This window comes from Tenrec ecaudatus, chromosome 9, assembly GCF_050624435.1.
Source record: "Tenrec ecaudatus isolate mTenEca1 chromosome 9, mTenEca1.hap1, whole genome shotgun sequence".
NCBI lineage: Eukaryota > Metazoa > Chordata > Mammalia > Afrosoricida > Tenrecidae > Tenrec > Tenrec ecaudatus.
In genome coordinates this window covers 53,213,774-53,226,514 of record NC_134538.1, presented here as the reverse complement: position 1 = coordinate 53,226,514, position 12,741 = coordinate 53,213,774, and the positions used below count along the sequence as shown (strand labels likewise).

General features: G+C 40.5%; 1 pseudogene; it reads right to left on the bottom strand.

Moving 5' to 3' along the window:
* Positions 1-6,401: 6,401 nt before the first annotated feature.
* LOC142456359 (ubiquitin-ribosomal protein eL40 fusion protein pseudogene) lies at positions 6,402-6,783 on the bottom strand (annotated as a pseudogene).
* Positions 6,784-12,741: the final 5,958 nt, after the last annotated feature.

Here is a 12,741-nt window from a genome sequence, read left to right as displayed (position 1 = left end):
CCTCTGAAGTGCATTCCTCTGAGGTAGGGGGTGTGGGGACCTCTCTATTGGTTCCCTGCTTCATGCCAGTATGTCGCATTCAAGTCTTGGTGCACTGGGTTGAATCTGGCCCCTCTCTCCCTTTCCTGTGGAGTGCCCTGTTCCCCTGATACCTGTGTCTATTTTCCCCCCTTTCTTTCTTTCACCCTCCTTTTTAGTTGACTGCCTGGGTTGGATCTGACCCCTGCCATAGTACCTGGACCTCACCCCGGGAATGTATGTAGACTGTAGCTTTTCCCCTCTGCCCCTTTTGCAGTTTTAAGTTTACCTCAGCGGACTCATGTTTACCTCAAGGACTCACTTGTCCTTTTGTGCTGGGCTTACTTCACTGCAATGTTTTATTGGGCTGCAATGTTTTATTGATGCAAAATTTCTTGATATAAAGTTCTCTCTCACACATACATGAATGTCTCCGGATATGTTTCTCTAGTCAACCCAGACCAACACACCTTTAAGTAAAAAATAGTTTGTGATTTTTCAAAAAGCTTCAAATTATTGGGAATTTATAGTAATCTACTGAGAAATAACACCTGAGCTTCAGCTTTTTGAAGGTCATGTGACTTGGTGAGCCAATCCAGCCTTGTCATGGAAGCCAGTTTATTTAAAGAATGAATAAACTATTCAGACAAGTAATCAAAATTGTTTTTATTTTAATGGTAAGAAACACAATTTCTTGATTTATGTCATTTAAGATTAAAGTCCTCCCCCCAGAAAAAAAACCTCCTAAACTTAACTACTAAACTTTAGCCAGAGGGATAAAATTTCAAATATAACAAATTAATTTTTCATGAATCTTTTCAACATTATTATTGTTGCATACCTCTTGTAATATAACCTTCCCAGTGGAAAAAATATAAACATACTGTGTAGCAGACTTGAATATACATATTCCTGATTTCTTTAAAAAGCAAAAGCATATGAATTTTAATTTTTAACAGCTATTAGCCTAAATAAATACCAGAAAATTACCTGAAGAGCTTGAAATTATTTATATAACAGAAAACATAATTATTGCTGAAATAAGACCATTGAGTTGATTTGGGTTCACAGAAACTCTATAGGACTGAATAGAATTGCTCCTTAAGTTTTCTGAGGCTGTAAAAATTTTTTTTAAATCATTTTATTTGGGGCTCTTACAGCTCTTATAACATTCCATATACCAAGAGTATCAACCATATTTGTACATATATTGCCATAATCCTTTCCAAAACATTTACTACTTGAGCCCTTGGTTTAACCTACTCTTTTCCCTCCCTTTCCCACCCTCCCACCCTCATAAATCCTTGATCAATTATATATTGTTATTATTAATTCATATCTTATACTATCCATTGTCTCCCTTCACCCACATCTCTGTTATTCATCCCCTTTGGGAAGGGGGTACTATATATCCAACCTTGTGATGGGTTCCCCCTTTCTCTCCCTTCCCCCTCCCCAACCATCCCCTTACCCTCAAAATATCGCTACTCCCACTACTATTTCTGAGGGGTTTATCTGGCCTGAATTCCCTGTGTCAAGAGCTCTTATCTCTACCAATGTATGTTCTCCATTCTAGACAGAATTGTGTAGAACTGGGTCATGGTAGTGGGGAGCGGGGGAAGGGAAGCATTCAGGAACTACAGGAATGATGTGTGTTTTGTTGGTGCTATACTGAACCTTGGTAGAATCATCCCTTCCTTATAACAATTCTGTGGGGGGATATCCAATTGCCTACAGATGGGCTTTGGGTCTCCACTCCATACTCCCCCTCATTCACATAGATACAGTTGGTTGTTTGAGATCTTTTGATACCTGATACCTGATCCCATCAACACCTCATGATCACACAGGCTGGTGTGTTTCTTCCATGTGGACTTAGTTGCTTCCCTGCTAGATGGCTGCTTGTTTAACTTGAAGCCTTTAAGACCCCAGCCACTATATCTTGCGATTAGCCGGGTACCATCTGCTCTCTTCACCACATTTGTTTATGCACCCATTTTGTCTTCAGTGATAGTGTCAGGAGGGTGAGCATCACAGAATGCCAGGTTATTAAAACAAAGTGTTCTTGTGTGAAGGGAGGCCTTGTGTAGAGGCCCAAAGTGCATCTGCTATCTTAATACTTAACATATAAATATATGTACATTGGCCTCTATCCTTTTCATTATGAATTAATATATTTACATATATACATTCTGTGTTAGTCTAGGTCAAATAGAGAAACAAATCCACAGAAATTCATATGTATATAATAGAGAGTTTTATATAAAAGGTAAGTGTACATTGAGAAAGCAACCCAACCCAGGCCAGTCCAAGCCCATAAGTCCGACATTAGCCCTTATATCCGACAACGATCTACAAAATCCTCCTTAATCTCACAAAACACACGCAATGATGCCAACTTCAGGAGGAATCCTGAATCAGTGAGCATGTAAGCACCTCAGCACTGGCAGCGTCTCCACAAGGCTGCTCCAGCACCCAGGGCTGCATCAAGGTAGATCCATGTGGCTTCTCCTCAGGAATGTCTCCCAGGAAGTGAGCCTTGCCAGCTAAGGCAGAGAACTAGCTAAGCAGCCGCACACTGGTGTGACCATCAGAGAACAATAGACCAGAGAACCAGAAAGGCGAGGCTCACTGAGCCATTTATCCCTCTGCCCTTCAATTAACCCCACATGTGTTTTTCGGCCAGGTTGGCACAATAAACCTTAACTATCTCACATGCCTATAGCTATAACTCTGTAAATAGCTTTTGCCTCCTAACTCTTTTCTCTATTTCCTTTCACCTTCCTCCTATCCCACCATCATGCTCTGAGGCTGTACATTTTGGGGGTTGTTGGTTTGCCCTGCCTAGCAGACCAATGTTTAACCTATTGTGCCACAAGAGCTACACCTAATTGGAAAATTTTTTGGTTGTTTTTTTTTTAATGTTTTCCTTGGGCTCTCCCTTACCTTTGAGTCACATTCAATTTTAAGAACTAGGCCTCCCAATTCATTTATGTTTAAATAATGACTGAGTACCACCAACCCCCACCACCGCCCCAAAACAAACTCTCTGCCATCATGTCTATTGTGACTTCTGACAATGCTATAGGACAAAGTAGCACTTCCCCATTGAGTTTCTGAGACTATAAGTCTTTACCTGAACAGAAAGCTCACTTTTCTCCCTGGAGTGGCCTGGGTTTGAATTTCCCACCTTGCAGTTAGCAGTACAATAGATAACCCAGTTCACCTCCTACTACTACTCTCTGCCATGGACTTGAGTTCAACTATGGAACAAAGTGGATACTGCCCTCAGGGTTTCTAAGACTATACGTGTTTATGGGAGCAGACAGCTCTATCTTTCTCCCATGCCGTAGCTGGTGGTTTTGAAATGAATGCTAACCTTGTAGTTAGCAGCCCAATGTGTAACCCACTACAGTAACTCAAAAATCTCACACTGTTACTCTAGTGACCCTACAGGGCAAAGTAGAACTGCCATTGTGAGTTTCTCCAACTGTTAACTCTTTACAGGAGTAGAAAGCCCATAGAGAGACTAGTGGTTTTGAACTGATGACTTTGCCATTACCAGCCCAACATACTATAACCAGGACTCCACTACACCCCCAGGGCTCCTAAACTGGCCCAGATACTTTAACACAATAGAATCAATTCCCGCCCATCCCTGCCCCCCATTTACTATTCCTTAGGCAATTGTTTTGGGTTTTTTTTTTCTCTTTTTTTAATCATAACTAGGGAGTAAAAACCTGTAAAATCCCAAGACTGAAGGCTTGGACTAGATCTCTGAAAAAGCTTGTTTTGCTTTCAAAATCACATTTATTCTTTAAATGAAACTCATTCTGTAATAACTACCTTAAGTTAATTGGAAATATTTTTATTTCAAGATTGTCATAAGCACAAAAATGTCAAAATAAATTCATTTCATTAATTTTTATGTCAAAACAACTTAATTCATTAGCATATGTGTCATAAAATTAAAAGAATTCCCTAAAAGAATAATTTGCTAATACCATCTGGAGGTAAACATTATGTTTTCATAAATGTTTTTACTGACAGCCTTATTATACTATTCATACTAAGTGATTTTTCTACAGTGTATTCTCCAAATGAACTGCCTGATTAAGAGTCAAGATAAGCAGTTTATTTGCAGCTGAGGCTCAGAGTAACCTCATAAAGGAAAAACTAAAACCCATATCAAATACTCTCAAGATGTAATTTCATGCCCTTTCCTAGATCACCTTCAGCAAATTTTGTCCAGACAGACACCATCGTGGGTGAAGATCTCACAGTCACTAGCCTCTGAAGTCAGGTCAAATAACAGGCATATGAAGCCACTGTGTTCTCCCTTATAGTTGTTACTATGATTAACAACAACATAACATTCTGGAAAAAAAAATCTCAAAAGAAAAAAAGCAACATATACAAGTAGCTACATAATTCCAAGCTGTTTCAGTTAGTTTAATTTATCTTATAATTACCAAAGAGTTCCCTTGGATCTAGTCTGAGAATTACTTACCTCAAAAACGGCCACCAGTTTTCTAAGGGAGTATTGGCAATGGCAGGCCAACATGAGCAGAGAGCTAACCTGATCTTTAGAGGTGGTATCCCTTTATTATCAAGCATTCCTCTTTTACCAAGCTGCAATACAGTCTGGGAATTGTGAGTTCGTGAAACTTAAAAATAAAATAATTTAAACAACAACAACAAGCAAACAATTTGGGAGCTGTTGCTTCTTTCTCCAACAATATTCTAGCAGAATCTGGTGATTCTACTTAAACACACACACATACACACACACACAATCAGATGAACACTGTGTTCATTTTCTCAAATTTTTTGTTGAAAGACTGAGATTTCTTGTATCACCCTTTTCTAACTTGTGCATAAGCTAATCATGATCCTAAACTCCTTTAAAATAAACTTATCAAAACTGCAGAGCTATCAGGATCATCGAAGAGAAAACTGGAACAAACTTAAGGGCACTACTACAGGCCATACATAGTCTACCAAGAATAAGAAAGGAAGCACACAGAGTGGAAGACAAAATAGATGACTGGGACTTCTTGACAATACATCATTTATGCACATCAAAAGACTTCATCAAAAGAATAATTCAACCCTAATAAAATGTAAAAGAAGAAAAGAGAAAAAATGATTAGGGCAAAGACTGTACAGATGTGCTTTATACAATTGATGTATGTATATATATGAACTGTGAAAAGAATTGTATGAGCCCCAATAAATTGTTAAAATTAAAAAAAAAAAGAATAATTCAAGAGCCCACAGATTGAGAAAAATTTTTTCTAAAAGTACATTGGACAAGGGTCTAGATACCAAAATATACAGACTTCTACAACAGCTCAATAGGAAATAACAAACCACACAATTAAGAATGGGAAAAAGACATGAACAGATATTTCACCAAAAATGAAATACAAATGGCTAACAAACACATGAAAAGACATTCATGATCACTAGCCATCCAGGAGACACAAAGCCACAATGAGATCTCACCTTACACCCACAATGGGAGCCCAACACCAAAGACATAAAACAAAGGCTGGAGAGGTAGTGAAGAGAATGGAACTCATCGTGTTGGTAGACTTAGAAATATTTACAACCACTATGGAAAACAATATGGCGATACTTAAAGCAACGGGGAATTGAAATCCCACATGATCCAGCTATACCACTATTAAGCATATACCCCAAAGAAATAAGAGAGACAACACAAGTGTATGTATGCGCTCCTGTGTTTATAGCAACACAGTTCACATTAGCAAGAGACTGGAAGCAGCCCAATGCCCAACAGTGGAAGAATGGATAAAGAAACTGTGGTGTGTATATACACACAGTGGAATATTACACGTCCCCCCCAAAATAGTGATGACATCATGAAACACCACATGATATGGGAGGACCTAGAAACCATTACGCTGAGTGAGGTAAGTCAATCACAATAGGACAAGTATTGGATGAGTCCACTGTTATAGTGAGAAACACCGATTAACCAAATCACAGAGGCCAATTGTATTAGCTATATTCCAAGTGCTCAGTAACCCTGAGGGCACAAAGGTTAAGCATTTGGCTGCTAACCAAAAGGTTGGTGGTTGGAATCCACCCCATCGCTCTGTGGGGAAAAGGCTAGGTGATCGGCTCCTGTAAAGATTAAGTGAAGGAAACTATATGGAACAGTTCTGCTCTGTCACACGGACTCACAATGAGTTGAAATATACTTGGTGGGAGTCAGCGACAATATCCCAGCTCCTATCTTCTAACACTTTTTTTTTTTGCTTCAGGTCAGTGAAAGTGAGACTTTATTGAGGGCCCAGCGCCACTGAGCTCAGGAGAACACCAGCAGGATTCAGGAGAGCCCACAGACAGGAGCCTTATTTGACCTCCGTCTTGGGATGCAGGTTGTTGGTGTGGCCACACTTCTTCTTGCGGCAGTGGACGGCACGGGGTGAAGGTGAGCATCACACTTGGCGCAGATCATCTTGTCGCAGTTGTACTTCTGGGCCAGCTGGCGCAGGGACCGCTCCATGATACCACCACGCAGACGCAGCACCAAGTGCAGGGTAGACTCTGGATGTTGTAGTCCCAGAGAGTGCAGCCACCCTCCAGCTGTTTATCAGCAAAAGTCAGACGCTGCTGGTCCGGGGGAATGCCCTCCTTGTCTTGGATCTTAATTTAGACCTTCTGGATGGTGTCTCTGGGCTCAACCTCAAGGGTGATGGTCTTGCCTGTCAGGCTCTTCACAAAGATCTGCATCTTTGTGTTAGCCGCTCGGGCCGCCTTGCTGAAGAGAAAGAGCTAACACATTCTTATAGCAGGTGTTTTCTGGATTTCCTTTACATCTCCCAGAGGAACTGGGCCGTGGGCGCTGATGCAAAAACGTTGATCCTCTGACTACTTCTCTTGCTATGAATAATCAACTGTATTTGTTTCCGCTTTAAGGTCTTGTGTCTTCCACCCAAATTCATAAGCAGGCAGGCTACCTTCAGGCATGAGACTGTTTCATGTTTAATAGGTAAAAAGTCTAGATTAAAGCCAGTCCATCCTATTTGTGGATAAATGGTTACCTATATACCTGACTTCATGGAGCTGGACCCTGATTCTTTAGAATCTGATATTTAACTATAGGATCTTCTATTAAATTGGCATTCTATGATGCTCACCTTCCCGACACAACCACTGAAGACAAAGCGGGTGAATAAGTAAGAAAGCTGATGGTGCCCGGCTATCAAAAGATATAGCGTCTGGGGTCTTAAAAGCTTGAAGGTAAACAAGCAGCCATCTAGCTCAGAAGCAACAAAGCCCACATGGAAGAAGCACACCAGACTCTGTGATCATGAGGTGTCGAAGGGATCAGGTATCAGGCATCATCAGAACAAAAAATCATATCAGAGTGAATGAGGGAGGGAGTGCGGAGTGGAGACCCCGAAGACCATTTGTAGACCAATGGACATCCCCTTACAGAAGGGTCTCCGGGAGAAGATGAACCAGTCAGGGTGCAATGTAGCAAAGATGAAAAATACAACTTTCCTCTATTTCCTAAATGTTTCCTCTCCCCCTCCCTTCCTCACTATCATGATCCCAATTCTACCTTGCACGTCTGGCTAGACCAGAGGATGTACAGTGGTGCAGATAGGAACTGGAAACCCAGGGAATCCAGGGCGGATGATCCCGTCATGACCAGTGGTATGAGTGACGATACTGGGAGGGTAGAGGGAGGTTGTAAAGGGGGAACCGATTACAGGGATCTGCATGTGACCTCCTCCTTGGGGGATGGACAGTAGAGGAGTGGGTGAGGGTAGACATCGGACAGGGCAAGACATGACAAAATAATAATCTATAAATTATGAAGGGTTCATGAGGGAGGGCAGAGCAGGGAAGGAGGGGGAAAATGAGGACCTGATGCCAGGGGCTTAAGTGGAGAGCAGATGTTTTGGGAATGATGAGGGCAATGAATGTACAAATGTGCTTTACACAGTTGATGTATGTATGGATTGTGGTGAGAGTTGTATGAGCCCCTAATAAAATGATTTAAGAAAAGAAAAAAAGAAAAAGAACTGTAAGATGATTTGTTAATAAAAAAAGAGAGAAACGGGATAAAAAGGAAAGAAAATGTTTTAAAACGGATTGTGATAATGATTATACAACTCTTCTTGATATGACTGAATTATTGAATTATATGATATATGAATGAAGTGCCAATAAAACTGTTTTACAAAATAAAAGAATTGCGATCTACTCTTTGAGCCTAAGTCTTCACCTTAATTAAATTTTAATTCACAGAGCCGTACTTTGCTCCCTTTCTAGGATCCAGGAATTTCTGGTTCTTAGAATGAGACTGGCAGGTAGAGGTTCCAGGTAAAACTGAGCTGGGAGTGAGAATTGGGGATTCATTCCTGTGTGCCTGTCTAGCTGATGTCCTCCAACACTAGGTTTGGCCCTGGCCTGATAAGGAATTTGGCTGTGAGCCAGGAATGAGGTCCTTCTCACATCTCAAGAAAAGCAAGGGATATTTAACACATAATATTAAATCTGAGATTTAATTCAGCTTCTACTTGTTTATATGTTCTGTATGCTAGGTACAAAGATACAGTCAGACTCAGAGCTATCAGTAAAGTCCAATGTAATCCCAGGGCGATTCTGTCACTCCTGATTTTGTGTTCTTCTACAGCAGTGGTTCTCAATCTTCCTCATGCCGCGACCTTTTAATACACTTCCTCATGCTGTGGTGAGTCCCCAACCATAAAATTATTTTTGTTGCTACTTTATAACTGGAATTTTGCTACTGTCATGAATCAGGTGACTCCCGTGAAAGGGTTGTTCAACCCCCAAAGGGTTCACAGCCCACAGGTTGAGAACCTCTGCTCTAGAGGAACAAGACCAGGACACTAATGACTAGATAGATACATAGATAGAACATGAGAAATAAACAGCTTATTAGTATATAGAGCAGTACAAATGGCTCAGTGCAACTCACTTCTATGAGACAGCTAGTACACTGGCAGTCCTTCAAGTCACGAGGGCCTCCAGGGGCCAGTCAAGGAAGCAGATAGCCGAGTCCTCTGTAGAACAATTCAGGCTATCTGGCCACAGGCAACAAACAGCAAGGCAGGTCACAAACAGTCAACCAGATGACAGGGTCCACCAGTCCCCAGCTCAAGCAATGTATACACCACTAGCTTGGTGAAGCAGGTCGTGAAGGAACCTCAAACTACAGCGACACAGTCCACGGGTTGGGTGCCCCACAGGTAGTGTATCTCACAAGTTGAAGCAAAGAACCACCTAAGGCAGCCAGCCGCACACTGGTCCGATCATCAAAGAGCAAGAGACAAGAAAGGTGAGGCTCGCCTAGTCATTTATCTCTCTGCCCTTCAGTTAAACTGCCCTTCAATTAATCCCACATGAGCTCATTGGCCAGGTTGTCTCAATAAACCTACCTATCACACATTCATATGTGTAAGAGAAAATTTTAATTTCAAAGAGCAACTGTACACTAAGAAAACATCCCAGCTCAGTCCAGATCAAGTCCATAAGTTCAAAATTGCCCCATATATCAATACTAGTCTATAAATTCCTCTTTAGACTCATGCAGCCATGCAATGATGCAGAATTCAGGAAGATCACAGGCTAGTGGGTGAAAAGTCTTGTGGACCTGGTGGTGTTGGAAGCATCTCCGCACTGGCATGGATCTCCACATGGCTCCTCCAGTTCCAGGGCTCTGACTGCATCAGTGTAGCTCAATGTGGCTTGTAAGCAGGAAGACGAAGCAGAGTGTCTGCCCTCCAGTGAGCTTTCTATCTTCTTTGCCCCTCCAAATGAGGTCATCAAACTGCAACCTGATTGAGAGGCTACACTCCACCCCTCCGAAAGTTGACAGATATGTAACTACCACAGTAAGTCAAACTCATGACTGTGACCCATATCCACAGGAAAAAATAACATTTATATCATTACCTGGTGTGACTATATCGAAATAGAAATTTGTGATTTAATACCCTTAGTGTGTGTGATATACAATCTACCCATAGGTCCTTGTCCACCAATGGGTCATGACCATTATTATATCCCATGTCGCTTATGTTGATATGATGTGGTTAAGCAATGTCCCAGCATACGAGGCCACATGGATTTGACCACTAAAGATAAAATGAACCACAAATAGTATATGATTTCACTTTTAAGAAATGAGTATATAAAAATAAAAAAGAAATGCGTATATAAAAACCTGATGGGTGAGAAATAGGGGGAAATTTTACAAGGGAGCTTCAAAGAGTTCAATGAAAAATCCCATTATCCTTTCATTTGAATTCTCAACAAGCTTTGATGCCCTCTCATACGTAGAGACACTATGCTAATTGTATAATTATTTAGAAAGGTATAGTGAGAATGGGGCCACCACTTCCCAGAAGAAAAGAATGTTACTGGGTTGTCCATGTGGAAATTGTTGAAAATGGCATGTTTTGCTGTGTATATTTTCATTGTGATAAAATAGATGTAATGACCCATTTTTTATTCAAACTTAGTGAATGGAAAGTACCTTGTTCCTCACAGCAAAAAACATGACACATGGGGTAAAGCTAACATCTGTGAAACTATGATTGAATGTCTTTAGGTCAGACTCCTGCCCAAGAGGAAGGACAAAGGCTCCACTCATCACACTGAGTTTGAGTACATGCTAATCCATTTATAGACCCATGCCAGCCCTCAATACAAGGCTTTATTTATTTTATTTAAAAAAATTTTTTTTGCACGAGGACATAGAGTCATGTACCTGCAACATGAGTTGTGCATATCCCATTGCTGAGGAGATTTCTGTGAAGCAGCTTCAGCTGCAGCTCAACCTTGAATGGGTGGGGCAGGAAGCTGCCTACCACATTAGAATACCACAGACAAGAGCTGTCTTAAAACTGTCTCACTGAAGATAAAGGGAGCGAGAGGTAGCCTCACCAGCACCCCTTCACAAGCCACTGCTATTCCAAGAGGAGATATATAGAGACACTATGCACAAGATATATATCCATATACATCTTGATATATTATATGGATCAAGGTTTCCAGGGGATCTTACTGGAGCTACCACTATTAACAACAGCAGGTGACCGTTTTAAGTGTCCCATCAGTGGCATTAATCACAATGTTACGCAGCAGCATCCCTATTTGTTTCCAAGCTTTCATCACTTTATAATCACTTACACAGTAACTCCCTATTTCTCCTTTTTCCCCAGACCCCGCCATCATTTATCTGCATTTGTCTATTTTGGATAGCTCATAATGTTTTCAAGGTGTACCCAGGATGTTGGCAGTGGGGTTTGGGTGGGCACCATGTATTAGAATGTCATTCTTTTTTTTCCTGGCAGTGTAAATATTCGTTTGTATGTATCTACTACATTTTGATAACTCTTCATCTGTTGATGGCCACTTAAGATTGTGTCTATCTTTTGGCCATGTGATCCATGGTATTTAAGGACCTGTTGAAGCTCTCCTTTTGAGGCTTTCAGTTAGATTCTTTTTTTTTTTTTCAGGTTTTTTTTTTCAGTTAGATTCTTAGGGGTGACATTTCAAAGTCATAAAGTAATTTTTGAGGAACTGCCCAAACGTTCCACAGCTGCTGCACTGTTTTACAATCTCATCAGCAATGCATGAGGGTTCTGGTTACATTGCGTCTTTTCTGATAATAGAACCATCGTAGTGGGTGTTAGTTGGTATCTGTGGTTTTGATTTGCATTTCCATAAATGACAAATAGCATTAGTCATTAGTTTTCACGTACTTACTGGCATTTGTATATCTTTAGTAAAATATTTACTAAAATTTGATTTTGTTACCAAGTTATAGGTATTTCTTATATATTCTAAGTCAAAAAAATCACACTTACTGCCATCAAATTGATTCTGACTCATGACCTTATATGTATTTTAGGTCATAGTTTCCAAAACTTATTTGGCTTACCGACCCCTTTTCAGGAAAAAAAATTACTCAGTGCCCTCCTAGCAATCAAAAACTTTAATAGTATCGCCCACAATGCAGGATAAAGTGTAGGTACCTGCGTTTGTAATACTGCTATCCACTCAGCCCCCTAGGAAGTAGCTATCACTCACTTAAGGGACATTGTTCTACATAATGTCCAACCCATATAAACAAGGAGCCTTCAATGATTTCATGGAAAAATGGAATGGAAAGGTTATGGAATTTTTCCATGAACTTTTTGAAGCCCCTACCCTTCCACCACCACCACCACCACCACCACACACACACACACACACACACACACACACGATTCCCAAATATTTTCCCTCATTCTGTAGGTTGTTTCTTCACTTTCTTATTAAGGTCCTTTGTTGTATAAGATTAAAAGAATTTTAATTAAGTCTAACTTATTTTGTCTTGTGTTATTCATTCTTTTGGTGCCACATCAAGAATCTGCGGTTAAAAACTAGGTCTCAAAATTTTACCCCTTTGTTTTGGTCTAATAATTGTATAGGTTTTGATCTATTTTGAGCTAAACTTTGTGTATCCTGTGAAATATGGGTCCAGATCTATAGTTTTCCATGTGGAAATTCAGTTGTCCCAGGACCATTTACCGAAGACACTTTTCTTTCCTTATTGAATGAATGTGTGTGGTGTAGGGCCCAATTATACTCCTAAATAAGGTGGTCTTCATCTTTAACTCAGAGGAATAACACTAGGAATAATTGAGGGAACTTTGTCTTGGACTT